Below are 15,609 nucleotides of genomic sequence, written 5' to 3'. Positions count from 1 at the left end.
CAAAAATGTGAAATAAAATTTTTTTTCATCTGAAGCTTCACTTTTAATAGAAAATAGATTTAGAATATGTTTCGTGAAAAATTACGCGATAAACTTTCAAACTCGATTTACTTGAAAACGAAAAATTTATTCCACATTTTCGACTTATCCTCACAGGTGGAGATTTGTTAATTATTCTTTTGTCTAGAATTGAGGACTAAACTCAAGGACACTTGATAAATTTTCAATTCTCGATCTTCTCGAAAACGAAACATTTTACTCCACATTTTTGATTTATTGTTTCACACATGCAACCATTCTCTTCTTGGTACTGTATACATACGCGAATATTATGGCAGTGGAGGGGATAGCGTTAGCGATTGAGAAAATCGAGAGATCTCTGTTCAAAAAGTCTATCGATTTCAAAGAGTTCTTACAATTTTTCGAAACGACGTGAAAACATTACCGAATGAAACTCAAAAAAACTTGCTCGTGGAAATAGAAGAAGACCCGCGTTTTAAAACGTGAATTGTCACGTTAGTTTAAAGTATCGAAAATTTTCTGAACTTCGTGATCGACTGCACCTTTTCACGGCGGGCAATCATTTTTATCTTGATTCGATTTAACGCGTCATCCGACGACAACACTCTATCCATGTCGCGCCACGTTCCGACCTTGTTTTCCGCCGCTCTTCATTATCGCGAGCCGTCGAACGCTGTCCAGCGGGAAAATGATCGTGTAACGCGAGCTAACAGCCATATTTCGGTATTTCGGACGAGAAAGAGGAGAGAGAGAGAGAGAGAGAAAGAGAGAGAACGAGTAAAAAGAAGAAAAAAAAAAATCCGATTCAATTGAATTTTCATCAGGTCCGTCGGCGAGCGTTTCTCCCCCGCTTTTCACTTCTTTCTCCCTCCTGCGAGCTGGGTCGAGGGTCATTTTTCCGGCTCTTTTGTCGGGATTCAGTCGACGAGGCGCGATTTTTACTCCTTCCAGATTTTTTTTTTCTCCATCGACACGATCGTTCGCTCGCTCTTTTGCTCCGACCTCTTCTACACTGTTTTCCTTTTCTTCATTTTTTCTTTTTTTTTCTTTTTTTTTCGAGAGAAAGATTCCACCAGGAAACAAGAGAAAGAAGAAGAAAGGAGAATTCTTCTCCTTAAAATGGTGATTGCTAGGCTCGGCCTAGTGAACGCGCTCGAGCAAACTACACCGGGGGAATATCGCGCGTTTAACGCGATTTATCTCTCGAGATTGAACACGAGGTTTAACGAGTTTCAACTTCCGCTTCCGGGCCCGTTATTTCACGTCACTTTTCCCGGATGTAACCGACCGGACGAACGAGAAAACGCAATGCGGATCGGTAGTATTATAGTGGTTATCGCGATATTTCGCGATGCTGTTTAATTTATGAAGATGGAACGTGCATCGAGATGACAATTCTGAGTGTCGTCTCTGGTGAATTGAGCTAGACACCAGGACGCTTAAAAAAATAATAGTGATCGTCATTGTGACCATAAATTTGCATCGAATTGCTGCTCATTCTCGAAACAAAAAAAAAAAAAAAATGAAAAAAAATGCATTTGGGATATTTTTTAAATGAGTGATAATTGTGTTTATAAATTAAAATGGTACTATCCTAATGTACATCAGTGTTCGAATGATTTTTCTGATTGTAAAATATATATTTTATGTATATACGTACTTTTTATGTATTCTGGTTGTAAAATATATATATTGTAAAATATATATTTTATGTATACTGGTTGTAAAATAAATATATTGTAAAATATATATTTTATGTATACACGTACTGGTTGTAAAATATATATATTGTAAAATATATATTTTATGTATACACGTACTGGTTGTAAAATAAATATATTGTAAAATATATATTTTATGTATACACGTACTGGTTATAAAATAAATATATTGTAAAATATATATTTTATGTATATACGTACTTTTTATATATTCTGGTTGTAAAATACACATATTGTAAAATATATATTTTATGTATACACGTACTGGTTGTAAAATATATATATTGTAAAATATATATTTTATGTATACACGTACTTTTTATATATTCTGGTTGTAAAATACACATATTGTAAAATATATATTTTATGTATACACGTACTGGTTGTAAAATAAATATATTGTAAAATATATATTTTATGTACACACGTACTGGTTGTAAAATAAATATATTGTAAAATATATATTTTATGTACACACGTACTGGTTGTAAAATATATATATTGTAAAATATATATTTTATGTACACACGTACTGGTTGTAAAATAAATATATTGTAAAATATATATTTTATGTATACACGTACTTTTTATATATTCTGATTGTAAAATATATATTTTATGTATATACGTATTTTTTATATATTCTGGTGTAAAAAATTTCCTGACGTCAGATGTCAGATTTCGTAGGTATGTAGATTTTTAGAAGATAGAATCTTTTCTTTGTTACACATTAATCTCCTCGCCATTGGCCTTCGCACTCTGATCATCGACAGTCCCAGCGTTTAATGCCATTACTGGTATTCACGGCGTTGAGATTGAAAAGCAATATCGTTAAAATTACTGGATCCTATCGCATAAACGCGTGTGATCGAGACCGCCAACGACCGGCTCCATTATCCCAGCCGGGTATAATTCATTTCGAAATTTCTAATTACGAGAATGATCGGCCAGAGCCATGCGAGCCATTCGGGCAATTCATTGGGCATAATCAAACAGTGATTAACCTAAACATCGGCCGACACGATCGGCCGATTTTTACTCGGCCATCGAAACGTTATTAAATCCGCAACGGTAAACGCGTCGAACGAACAGAGCGAAATGAACGCAATCCGCGAATACTAAGTAGCTTCACCGTTGCGACTCGCTGAAGTTTATTTTCCCAGCAATCTCGACAAAATTAATCGTGCGACGCATATTTCTATCTCGTCGCTGCAATTACAGGTGGAAATTCAATTTCATTTCGCACGAATGAAGTTGAGCGACAATTCATCGATATTCGAAGGCTACAACGATCGAGTGATTATCATGTATGTTTAAAAATGAATGGAACACTGAATTAATGATTTTCTTCTTCCCCTCTTTTCTTTTATTGCCGTCAACACGACTGTTCTGGAAACGTAAGTATGTATAAAAATGTTTTTCAGATGTATGTATGTATGTATAATACAATGTGAAACAGCGAATGCTGTTCAAAAGCAGTCAATTTTCATCCTTGAGGCAAATGATTGTAAAATATCTCTGTAACTAGGTTTACGACGAACGTGTAAACTTGGAATTTAATGTCCTTTCGATTTATGATGATGAGAAGAGATATACAGTTTAATTTAAAAAAAAATAGAGGTTACGTTGAAAATTTCGAAACTTCTCAACATAAACACGAAAAATTGACACGCCATACTTTGCTTCCTTTAAAATCACACAACTTTTGTATCAAACAATTCTTCATTGAGTGTATAATTAGAAAGTTATTTTAGATGTGCCAGTTACGTGAAACACCCTGTATAAAATTAATATATCCTTCACAATTTCGCAAATGAAACTAAATGAAATCTCTGTACATTAAGTAAATAAAGTAACTTCTATTAATTTTATTAATTCGTCAGTTCAATTCAATAATATTTATTACTACTGTGTGAAATGTGAAATTAATATAATAATATAATTATATAATAATAATATAATATAATTATATATATTATACATATATAATTATTATATATATATTACTACAGAAATGTAAATGTAATTATTATATATATATTACTACAGAAATGTAAATATAATTATTATATATATTACTACAGAAATATGAAATTAATATAATAATGTAATTATATAACAATAATATAATAATATAATATAATTATATATATTATATATATTATTATTATATATATATATATATATATTACTACAGAAATGTGAATGTAATTATTATATATATATATATATTACTACAGAAATGTGAAATTAATATAATAATATAATTATATAATAATAATATAATAATATAATATAATTATATATATCACATATAATTAAATTAATTATATATAATATAATATAATATTCTTACTGAACTGGTCGAATATCAACAGAAAACTCTACTTCTAGTGAAAACTTCTCCCCAATTTATATTTAAAAACTCTACTTCTAGTTAAAACTTCTCCTCAATTTATATTTTATACTAAACAAACTTGTCTCGACGACACGTTAAACGAAATTAGTCACTAAACGAGTGTCTTAAACGTAACTAAAGAATTCATTTAACGAGACAAAGTGCCAGAGGTATACAATGATCTCTCGAGGATATTGTAAATTTGTAAACAACCGAGGATACTCTTTATCGCGAAAAGCTAGAAAGTTCTTACGCACGCTCGAAACCGTGCGAAACTTTCTCCGAAGGGGGAAGAAAGGCGAGAAAGAACACTTGAGAATTTGGAGACCAGGTGCAAACACGGTGTTCGCACACTGTGGGTAGTAAAAAAGTTCATCCGCTGACATATGCTCTCCTACCCCCTGCATCTGCGACACGTAAAGAACTATGCCACGTTCGCGCAGCAGCGAACGGTGGTAAAAGTTAAATAAACCCTCGTGATATTTTTTATTATTCAGGGCCTCCGCGTTTGCAATTCTTTTACACGACTTATTTGCGACTTATAGTCGAGAAATATGATTATTTCGCGTGAGAGACTCGGACGATATTCTCTGTGTGAGAGAATTTCCCATCTCTGTAATTCGAGATACACACTCTATTTACTTTGTTTTATAATAATACTTGAAAACAAAACTGATGTTTAACGTATATGTGTAAAGTCTATTTCAAAGTCTATCAAAAATATGTATATGTATATTTGAAAAATCGAATTGATGTATTATGGGATGAATTGAAAGCCTTCAGAAATGTGTCTAAAGTCAAAAGAAAGACTTATGGAAAAAATTAGGAGAAGCGTGGAAAGAAATTCATTCTGAAATTAAACGGAAGTACGCTATTTCTGGCCTTCATATTTGCACAAAGATATAAGATACATTATATACAATTTGGTAAGATTTTTGACACATAAACAGTTTGACATATGTCATATTCCATATTCATGTCATATTGTATATGTCAAAAATCTCACCAAGTTGTATATAACGTATCTTATATCTTTGTGCAAATATGAAGGCCAGAAATAACCGTGGCATACTTCCGTTTAATTTTAACAATATCTCAGAATGAATTTCTTTCCACGGTTCTTCTAATTTCATCCATAAGTCTTTCTTTTGATTTTGGACACATTTCTGAAGTCTTCTGTCCAATTCATCCCAAAATACATCAATTCGATTTTTCAAATATATATATATATACATATTTTTGATATACTGTGAAATACTTTACTCCGACCATATACATTAAATATCAGTTTGGTTTTCAAGTATTATTATAATAGTATAATAGTATAATAGTATAATAGTTATAATATTATAATAGTATAATAGTATAATATAGTATAATAGTATAATAGTTATAATATTATAATAGTATAATTGTATAATATAGTATAATAGTATAATAGTTATAATATTATAATAGTATAATAGTATAATATAGTATAATAGTTATAATATTATAATAGTATAATAGTATAATATAATAAAGTAAATAGAGTATGTATCTCGAGTTACAGAGATGGGAAATTCTCTCACACAGAGATATACTTTGAAATATTTATTCAGACCATATACGTTAAATATCAGTTTGGTTTTCAAGTATTAATATAAAATAAAGTAAATAGAGTATGTATCTCGAGTTACAGAGATGGGAAATTCTCTCACACAGAGATATACTTTGAAATATTTATTCAGACCATATACGTTAAATATCAGTTTGGTTTTCAAGTATTAATATAAAATAAAGTAAATAGAGTATGTATCTCGAGTTACAGAGATGGGAAATTCTCTCACACAGAGATATACTTTGAAATATTTATTCAAACCATATCAGTTTGGTTTTCAAGTATTAATATAAAATAGAGTAAATAGAGTACATATAACAAGATTGTATAATAAAATTAATCCGGAAAAGTATATCTGTGCTACAGTAACTGTTTAGATCAAAATAAGCAAGTGTACGTACAGAGCTGTGCAAACTGTATTTGAAATAATAACAAAGAGTGAAGTCACAATTGTCAATCATTTGCACTGATTGTCTTCACTCGAAAAAATCATTTAATCGCTTCCATTTGATCCGTATTTCATTGTTTGATAATTACTTTTATTTGTGTTGTATACTTTGAATCACATGTGTTCGAATGAAATAAGTCACGTATTTTCAATTTTTTAGGGCAATAAATCAATTCCTACTGAAATAAATTTGCGAAACTTCTGGCGATCGACGTTCGAAGGAAATAATTCAATAATCAAAACATAACGAGAAAATCGTGTTTGTACTTGAGTTAGATGTAAAATTAATGAAATTAATTTTTTCTTATATTTCGATGCTTTATTAAAAAAGAAAAAAAAAAATAGTTAGAAACTTTTCACCCACCTTGTATTATGAGCAACGAGTTTAAATCAAATAAGTTATTTATGTCGAATTGTGCGTTCAAATAAAAGAAATCACGTGTTCCGAGTTACGTTATAAATTATGTATCTGAGTCGATTAAATCACGCACATCGACGATACGCAATATATTTTTGAATTATGCGGTGTTCGAGTCGAATAAATCACCCGAGCTTCAAGCTTACATCCGAAATATCATCGAGACTTTGATACATACACATATGTATCTTGCGATAGAAAATCCAAGTCTCTGAAAATCCTCTGATAATCAGCATAATCCAATTCGTTTTTCCCCACGTGGAGATCGTAATTCCCTCTTAGAACGAGCACAACGAGCTCTCTTTCTCTCGATCGCTCGAGCACTTCTCCATCGGAGAAGAACGGACGAAGAGGATAACGAGGGAATTGCATTATCGAGTCGCAGACGCGAGATCGTTTAATAAAACTCCGACCAGTTTACCAGTTGCGTGTTGTAATCGTCTTTGCTAATGCTAATCACCTTTCGTTGCCGATTCGCTTGCGCGACTTTTAAGTGGGCAAACTAATTTGGTTAGAGAGAGAAAGAGGGAGAGAGGGAGAAAGTAAAGCAGAGTCGACACTTTGACGTACAATCTAAGAGAAAACACGCTGACTCTTCGGCGCGCCTTCCGGTTTCGAATGAATATCTTAAGGGAAATTCGAGAGAAGTTTCCCTCCACGCGGAGACAGAAGTGCTTCGCTGGATTAAGGTTATTTCTTCGATTGCAAATAGCGTTAATTCTATAGTTTGAAATGGATTAGGTGACTGTCGTAATTACTACAACGTTGTTGGATGATCGTACTAATTCACGTCAGATTATTAAAATTTAACGTTTCAGCAGTGAAATTTTAGTGCTCGGTATTGGATATTTATTATTTTATAATGCTCTTTTAAATATTAATGATTCTCTGAATTTGAATTATTCGACTGCGGATTTTTATCAGTCAGTTGACACTTTTTAGAAAATTTTCGTGTGCAAGTTATACAAAAAAAAAAAGCCAATTATAGAAAATACCTGTTATTGGGTAATTACAGTATAATTATAGTATAGTGTAATTTCGTAGTTTCAAATTTTCTACAAATAACGAATGAATTCACAAATATTAATACCACAACTGGAACTAGATAATACACGGTGGACCAGAAGTTTCTTCCAACCAATTTTTCTGTCTTAATAAAACATCGAAGTATAAAAAAAGATCTAATTTTATTAATTTTTAAATTAAATTCGAGTTCAAGATAAAAATAGGATTAAATAAATGAAAGGATTAATATAAATAGAAATAAAAATATAAATATAATATAAAAAGAAAAAATATAAATATAAAAATATAAATATAATGTAAAAAGAAAAAATATAAATATAATATAAAAAAAATTACAGAATCATTTTAGTAGCAAGTGATTTTTGGCCCACCTTGTAGGTATTAGATTTTTCTTTTCTTATTGAACTGAATATCCTAGCTTTCCAAATTATTCCAGTACATAATATAAATATATATATATATAAATCATTATCAAATATTTATTTTTATATTATATTTTCCTCTTACTGCATACTTCAACTTTTTAAATCATTAGACGTAGTTACAAATAATATTAGATTTATTTTACATCGTTACGTGAGAATCAAGAGTCACGCGCGTATTTTGCCAAATTTTCCAGAATGAACACGCGTGTGTGCGGCGAAAACAACAGGACTGCATTACTTGGATCCACTCTCGTGGATCTTTTCGTGGGTAGCTCAGCTAACACGATCAAAGGAGGTAACATCAAATAACCCTAAATAATTGGATAGATCCGTAAACATTGCTTCACCCTTTCGTGTACTCGCAGTGCACACAAAACGAAGCCAAAGGCGCTTGGCTCGAGGGTGGATTCTACGGTTGAACCTTAATCAAATCGTCTATCAACCTTATTCAATTTTAATTGCCAGTCAGAGTGCACACGGGCAGCTCCTCGCCGGTGTTAATAATGAATGATAAACAAACGATTGTGACTTGGAATTCAAGTAATTTCAATTTCAACCGCAGAGACGGCGATAATTTCAACTAAGAAACTCTCTTCTTCAACCGATGGAAAAATCAAATTTCGAACGTGTGCAAGCGTACGTTACACTATTATTATTATCAAATTATATCGCAATATTTTGCAAAGAGGAAATTGAAATTATCGAAAGTCGTATTTATACTGCCACGTATATTAGAAAGCTGCTACTTTGTTTGTGCAAATTCATACACATATGAAAAACAAACAGAATACAATTTGTTTCATCTACGAAAATATTATAATAACTACCGTATTTTATAAAATATATATTAATATATATATATATATTATCAGCTCGGCAAAAATCAATGACGATATCAACTACTTCAGCAAGAAAACATAAGAATTTATGTAAAAACACAAATAAATATTCATAATACGTTCTTACGTTGTGTCGCGAAATTCCAGTTCATCATCATTTTGCATTATTAGTATTATAACTCCTTAATAAAACATTTAAGACCATATGTTCATATAACATTTTTTCTTACTTTTGCTTCTATAATACGCTATCAAAATTATGCCGGAAAAACTGGGACACCCTGTATATATATATAAAGATCTTCTGGTAATTATCTACGGAAAAAAAACATTTTTTATTTTAATCTACTTTCCTTAACTCTCATGTCAGTGTCACGAACGATTTTAAAAACCGTGTTGAACAGTACTAGATTAATCTAGTCTGACTCACAACCTATTCTCTCCTATTCACACTAAAAATGGTCGCAATCGAAGATTCGACTTTAATTCAGTAACCACACTGAATATAGAAATCGTCAAGCTCTTCATCTCAAAGAAACGAAATATAGTACTTACAAATTCTAAATCAATCTTCAAAACAAAATACCCGTAAACAATTAAACGTGGAGATTCATTCGCCGCGATCTCTTGTTAGCAGCTTTTTTGTTCCAAAAAGAAAAAGAGAAAAGAAATAACTGTCTCTGACTGCTTCGAGATCAACGAGACAATTATAAAGTTACAGTAGGCTAAAATTGAAACTCGCTACGCGCGTCATCGTCATGTTCCCTTTTTTTCTTTTTTTTATCGTCTTCTTCTTCTCGCGGAAACTGATGATAGCTGTCACCTTTGGCGTGTTCTCCTGTAAAGCGGAATCTCCCGCTCGTTATTACTTTCCGCAACTTTCAAGACGTTTCACGTTGCAACAATGTTTTGCACGGGAATCTTTATAACTAGTTAGCCAAAGTTTCTTCAAATCGAAGAACGTCATGGCCAGTACCGATAAGTTTACGAACTTACGTAATATACATCTATATATATATATATATATATATATATATATATATATATATATATTTGCTGACAATGGCTAGCTTCTTTCTTTCAACAAATAACGTTCACTCTTTCCTCGATGCGTGCGTACGTGTGTCGTTTAATTGCCTCGCGAGCTTGTTAACCCCTTTTCGTTCTAATGAAACGAGCACGAAAATAATAAGCAAGGGGGAGGAGTGAAACAATCGATTTCCTTGTAATTTCTCTCGTTTCGTCGTGTTCGGCGGCCCCGATCAGTTCATTAAAGCGATTAAAACGTAATCGTTTAATAAAGCGCACCGGAGGCGTGTAATTCGTGTTTCTTTGAAAGAGCCTCGAAGATCGTTATTATACGATATTTATTTAGTCGACGATGTGATCGACTGTGTGTAAGCAATTTGTACATTTGCGTGAACGCGACATTGTCATTTCAACAATTTCTTCTCAGTGTGTTTTGCGAAACGAGCTTCGAGACATTTGTCTGACATTTCCACGATTTTACGAAAATTGAAACAAACTGAAGATCCTTAATTATCGCACAGTTTTTATTTCGTACAGTGTATTATTCAATTGACTCAAGCTTGAAGTAAGATTTTCAGCACAAATGTGTGTATACTACTTTGTTTCGAGTTACGTAGACGAGTTAATTTAATTAAAAATAAAAAAAATTTAATTTAAATTTGAAATAATTATTATCTGTAAAATCACGGATTGTTTTCTCCGGCTACTTTGTTAATTCTAGTATTAATATTGATAATAATGAGAAAGAATTTATGAAAATCGTAATCCTCATATTTTTCATTCTGAATGAGTGACAATCCTGTATTTAAAAGACAAAAAGAAAATGCTGAATTAAAAATTACAACATACATCGTGAAATTTAATACGACATTTCCATACGAGATTTTCCATAAATGCCAGAAATTAAGTGTACACGTTAAACGATGGTATCAGAGAAGAATGTTTTCTGCTTCGTAAGAAGTCAAATTTGAGCTACATCTCTCAAATTTTTTAAAATTGTCGAAGTTATCGAGACAACAGAAACTAAATATCGTAGAGATGAAATATAAATGATATTCATTTAATAACAATGCCAGTGATAAAATGATAGACAATCAGACAAGACAGAGAACACAGATTAACAAATCTGAGCTCTCTATAGCTACATCTCTCAAATCTTTTAAAATTGTCGAAGTTATCGAGCCAAGAGAAACTAAATATCGTAGAGATGAAATATAAATGATATTTATTTAATAACAATGCCAGTGATAAAATGATAGACAATCAGACAAGACAGAGAACACAGATTAACAAATCTAAGCTCTCTAGAGCTACATCTCTTAAATCTTTTAAAATTGTCGAAGTTATCGAGCCAAGAGAAACTAAATATCGTAGAGATGAAATATAAATGATATTCATTTAATAACAATGCCAGTGATAAAATGATAGACAATCAGACAAGACAGAGAACACAGATTAACAAATCTGAGCTCTCTATAGCTACATCTCTCAAATCTTTTAAAATTGTCGAAGTTATCGAGCCAAGAGAAACTAAATATCGTAGAGATGAAATATAAATGATATTTATTTAATAACAATGCCAGTGATAAAATGATAGATAATCAGACAACACAGATTAACAAATCTAAGTTCTCTACAGCTACATCTCTCAAATTTTTTAAAATTGTCGAAGTTATCGAGCTTCGTTTGCCAAGAGAAACTAAATATCGTAGAGATAAAATGTAAATGATATTTATTTAAAAACAATGTCAGTGATAATATGATAGACAATCAGACAAGACAGATTAACAAATCTAAGTTCTCTACAGCTACATCTCTCAAATTTTTTAAAATTGTCGAAGTTATCGAGCTTCGTTTGCCAAGAGAAACTAAATATTGTAGAGATAAAATGTAAATGATATTTATTCAAAAACAATGTCGGTGATAATATGATAGACAATCAGACAAGACAGAGAACACAGATTAACAACTCAAATAAACTCTCTTTAACGACACAATCAACACTTTCCTAACAACACAAACTCTCGACGCATTCTCTCCATTTTCAAAACGAAAAAACGCAACTGAAAATATAAACAGCGACTTACTATACTACAATATAGCGAATGAGCCGAAACAGCGCGCGAAAACGCGGGAGGAAACAACGTCATCTCACTAGCGAAAATCCGACAAACAGTCTTCCGCGAGAGTCAAGTCCAATAGTAATAATTACAAGCAGTTACAACAGGTCTGCTCGCTTAATTAACATAAGCTGCGCCTTGCAATTCGAACATCGACGGAGAAATGAAAGTTGAAACGGTTAACGCGTCGACTGGTCGATTAGACGAGAGATCTCGGCGAAAGGGAGAGCGAAACGGAGGAAGTTCCCAGGCTCGGCGAGCTCGTCGCCGGGACGACAAAATGGAGGATGAGGGTAACGATAGAGTGCAGCCGCTTACGTGTAAACACGGGCACTTTGCGCGAGCTGCACGATCGCTGAACGAACACCGAAACTTTCAAGATTTCGCCCCAAGAGTTCCGCTTGCACGCGCGTTTGCGCGCAAACAAACGCGGCAACGGCAAGTAAATTAATTTCGGCTTGAATATTTTGCTTGGCCAAGATAAGTGCACTTAACTTGCGCTTGTTGAAGCAAAGTGTTCAACGTGAACGTGGTTGCCGCGCGAGCAAGTTGTCTTCCGGGGCTGTCTGTCTGTCGCGAGCGATTTCCTCGAATTAAATCGCACGAAGGGACGACAAACTGCTGGAATTGCACGCGCGATTCTGTGCGAAAGAAGCGAACTGCTTGAGCACGAGATCTATGTGCGTGTATGTTGGTCGATTTTGTAAATTAAAACCGTTCGTTTGCAATTTCACGTTCGAAGAAATGGGATATATGTTTGTGCTACAAATTGAAACGTACGGAGGAATTGTAATTGCCAGACTGTGCATATTTATGCAATTTTACATTCGTACGAATTAAAATGTGCAGAGAAATGATAATTTCCAGACCATGCATATTTATGCAATTTTATATATTTATGAATATAACCGGCGGGGGATGAAACAGAAATTTGTTTCGTACGATGAATATCTATGCATGGTTTTACATATTATATGTATATATATATTTTGTGTATTTTGTGTAGCTTTGCATAAGCATTCGTAGTCCAATAATTGCGAGTGTAACAACTACATAACGTAGTAACAAGTAATAATGACAATAACAAATAATCTTCGTAAATTGAGAATCAACGAATGAGGGATGAGAATTGTGAGGATTACTTTTTGAGAAGAAAAATGAAAAGAAAAGACGGTTCGTGAAAACTTACCACGAGCACAAGATGGAATCCTCCTCCGATGTTACAGGCAGCCTAAAACAGAAAGAATTTTCTTCTGTGAAATATATGAAAACCAGAGGATTCCAATTAGTGAAACAAATCTAATTTCTACGTTCTAGCAATTTCTTTTAAAATATAATATAATATAATACAATACAATGCAATACAAAATAATATAGTATAGTATAGTATAGTATAGTATAATATAGTACAGTATAGTATAATATAATATAATATAAGATAACATAACATAACATAATATAATATAATACAATATAATGTAATATAATATAATATAGTATAATATAATATAATATAATATAATATAATATAATATAATATAATATAATATAATATAATATAATAGATAAAAATATTCGAGGTATTGATACAGTCTAAGTTATTTTTTACTTTAAGTTAAGCATGTAGATTTTTATTTTCTATTATACTAATAGCACATAGTCTAATTTAGTTTATATTTAATAGTTTTAGAAGTTGATTCCATGAACATTTAAATAATGCTCTTCTTTATAGTTATTTGATCAAATAATAAAACTCTTCAAGACAAATGCTTCTTATTAGTCTCGAATTCGACGACTCAGGTCTTTCGTTGTTAAGACTCTTCGATCGACCAAACATTTTCAAAATTATGCAGAATTTATTACAAAAAGAATATCTCTTTCAGAGAAGTGATGTCGACGTTTTTATTAAACACACTGTATATATTATAATAATTGTAATATAGCTCCTTTTTGCGAACAGTGAATTAAAAGACTTCGAGACACAGTGTCGGTGCGGAATTTCTGAAGGTTAAATAAATCGAATAATAAATCCAAAAGAGTCCAAATTTATCAAATCTTTAATAAAAAAAAAAAAAAGAAAGAAAAACGCAATAAACAGAAATAAAGTAATCTAAGAACGATATCGAAAGAAACGGGCAAAGAATGAAGGTAACAGCGAGCGAAAAGAGACGAGTCAAACCCAAACTAATCTAAACCTAACAAATCTTTAATTTAAAAAAAAAAGAAACAAAGCAATCTAACAACGATATCGGAACAGAACGAATGAAATTGAAAGAATAAATCCGAGCTCTACGAAAGAGGGGCAAAGGATGAAGATGACAGCGAGAGCGGAAAGAAATGGATCAAACCCAAACCAATCTAAACTTCCCAAAAATCTTCAAACTTACCAAATCTTTCATAAAAAGAAAAAAAAAGAAAAAAAGTAATCTAACAACGATATCGGAACAGGACGAATAAAATTGAAAGAATAAATCTGAGCTCCGCGAAAGAGGGGCAAATGATGAAGATGACAGCGAGAGCGGAAAGAAATGGACCAAACTCAACCCAATCTAAACTTACCAAAAGACTCTAAATTTACCAAATTTGAAACCAGGAGACTCCAAACTTACCAAATCTTTAATAAAAATAAAAATAAAAAGGAAATCAACCTAACAACGATATGAGGAACAGAACGTTGAAAGAATAAATCCGAGGTCTGTAAAAGAGGAACAAATGATGAAGATGACATCGAGAGCGGAAAGAAATGTAAACTTACCAAAAGACCCTAAATTTACCAAATTTAAAACCAGGAGACTCTAAACTTACCAAATATTTAATAAAAAAAAATATAAAGCAAAGCAATCTAACAACGATCTCAGGAGCAGAACGTTGAAAGAATAAATCCGAGGTCTGCAAAAGAGGAACAAATGATGAAGATGACATCGAGAGGGGAAAGAAATGTAAACTTACCAAAAGACCCTAAATTTACCAAATTTAAAACCAGGAGACTCTAAACTTACCAAATATTTAATAAAAAAAAATAAAAAGCAAAGCAATCTAACAACGATATCAGAAACAGAACGTTGAAAGAATAAACCCGAGGTCTGTAAAAGAGGAACAAATGATGAAGATGACATCGAGAGCGGAAAAAAATGTAAACTTACCAAAAGATCCTAAATTTACCAAATTTAAAACCAGGAGACTCTAAACTTACCAAATATTTAATAAAAAATAAAAAAAATAAAAAGCAAAGCAATCTAACAACAATATCAGAAACAGAACGTTGAAAGAATAAATCCGAGGTCTGCAAAAGAGGAACAAATGATGAAGATGACATCGAGAGCGGAAAAAAATGTAAACTTACCAAAAGACTCTAAATTTACCAAATTTAAAACCAGGAGACTCCAAACTTACCAAATCTTTAATAAAAATAAAAATAAAAAGGAAAGCAACTTAACAACGATATGAGGAACAGAACGTTGAAAGAATAAATCCGAGGTCTGCAAAAGAGGAACAAATGATGAAGATGACATCGAGAGCGGAAAAAAATGTAAACTTACCAAAAGATCCTAAATTTACCAAATT

General features: G+C 31.9%; 1 long non-coding RNA gene across 1 annotated transcript in view; it reads right to left on the bottom strand.

The window, feature by feature from the left end:
• The window catches only part of LOC122533994, a 171,386-nt gene that overhangs the window by 139,451 nt on the left and 16,326 nt on the right, over positions 1 to 15,609 (bottom strand). Inside the window, exon 2 of the long non-coding RNA XR_006307812.1 lies at positions 13,235 to 13,276. This is a non-coding gene — a long non-coding RNA (uncharacterized LOC122533994). The remainder of the gene's footprint in view (positions 1 to 13,234; positions 13,277 to 15,609) is intronic.

Source organism: Frieseomelitta varia, unplaced genomic scaffold (assembly GCF_011392965.1).
Source record: "Frieseomelitta varia isolate USP_RPSP 00005682 unplaced genomic scaffold, Fvar_1.2 scaffold_564, whole genome shotgun sequence".
In the NCBI taxonomy this organism is placed as follows: Eukaryota; Metazoa; Arthropoda; class Insecta; order Hymenoptera; family Apidae; genus Frieseomelitta; species Frieseomelitta varia.
This window is presented reverse-complemented; position numbering and strand designations above follow the sequence as displayed.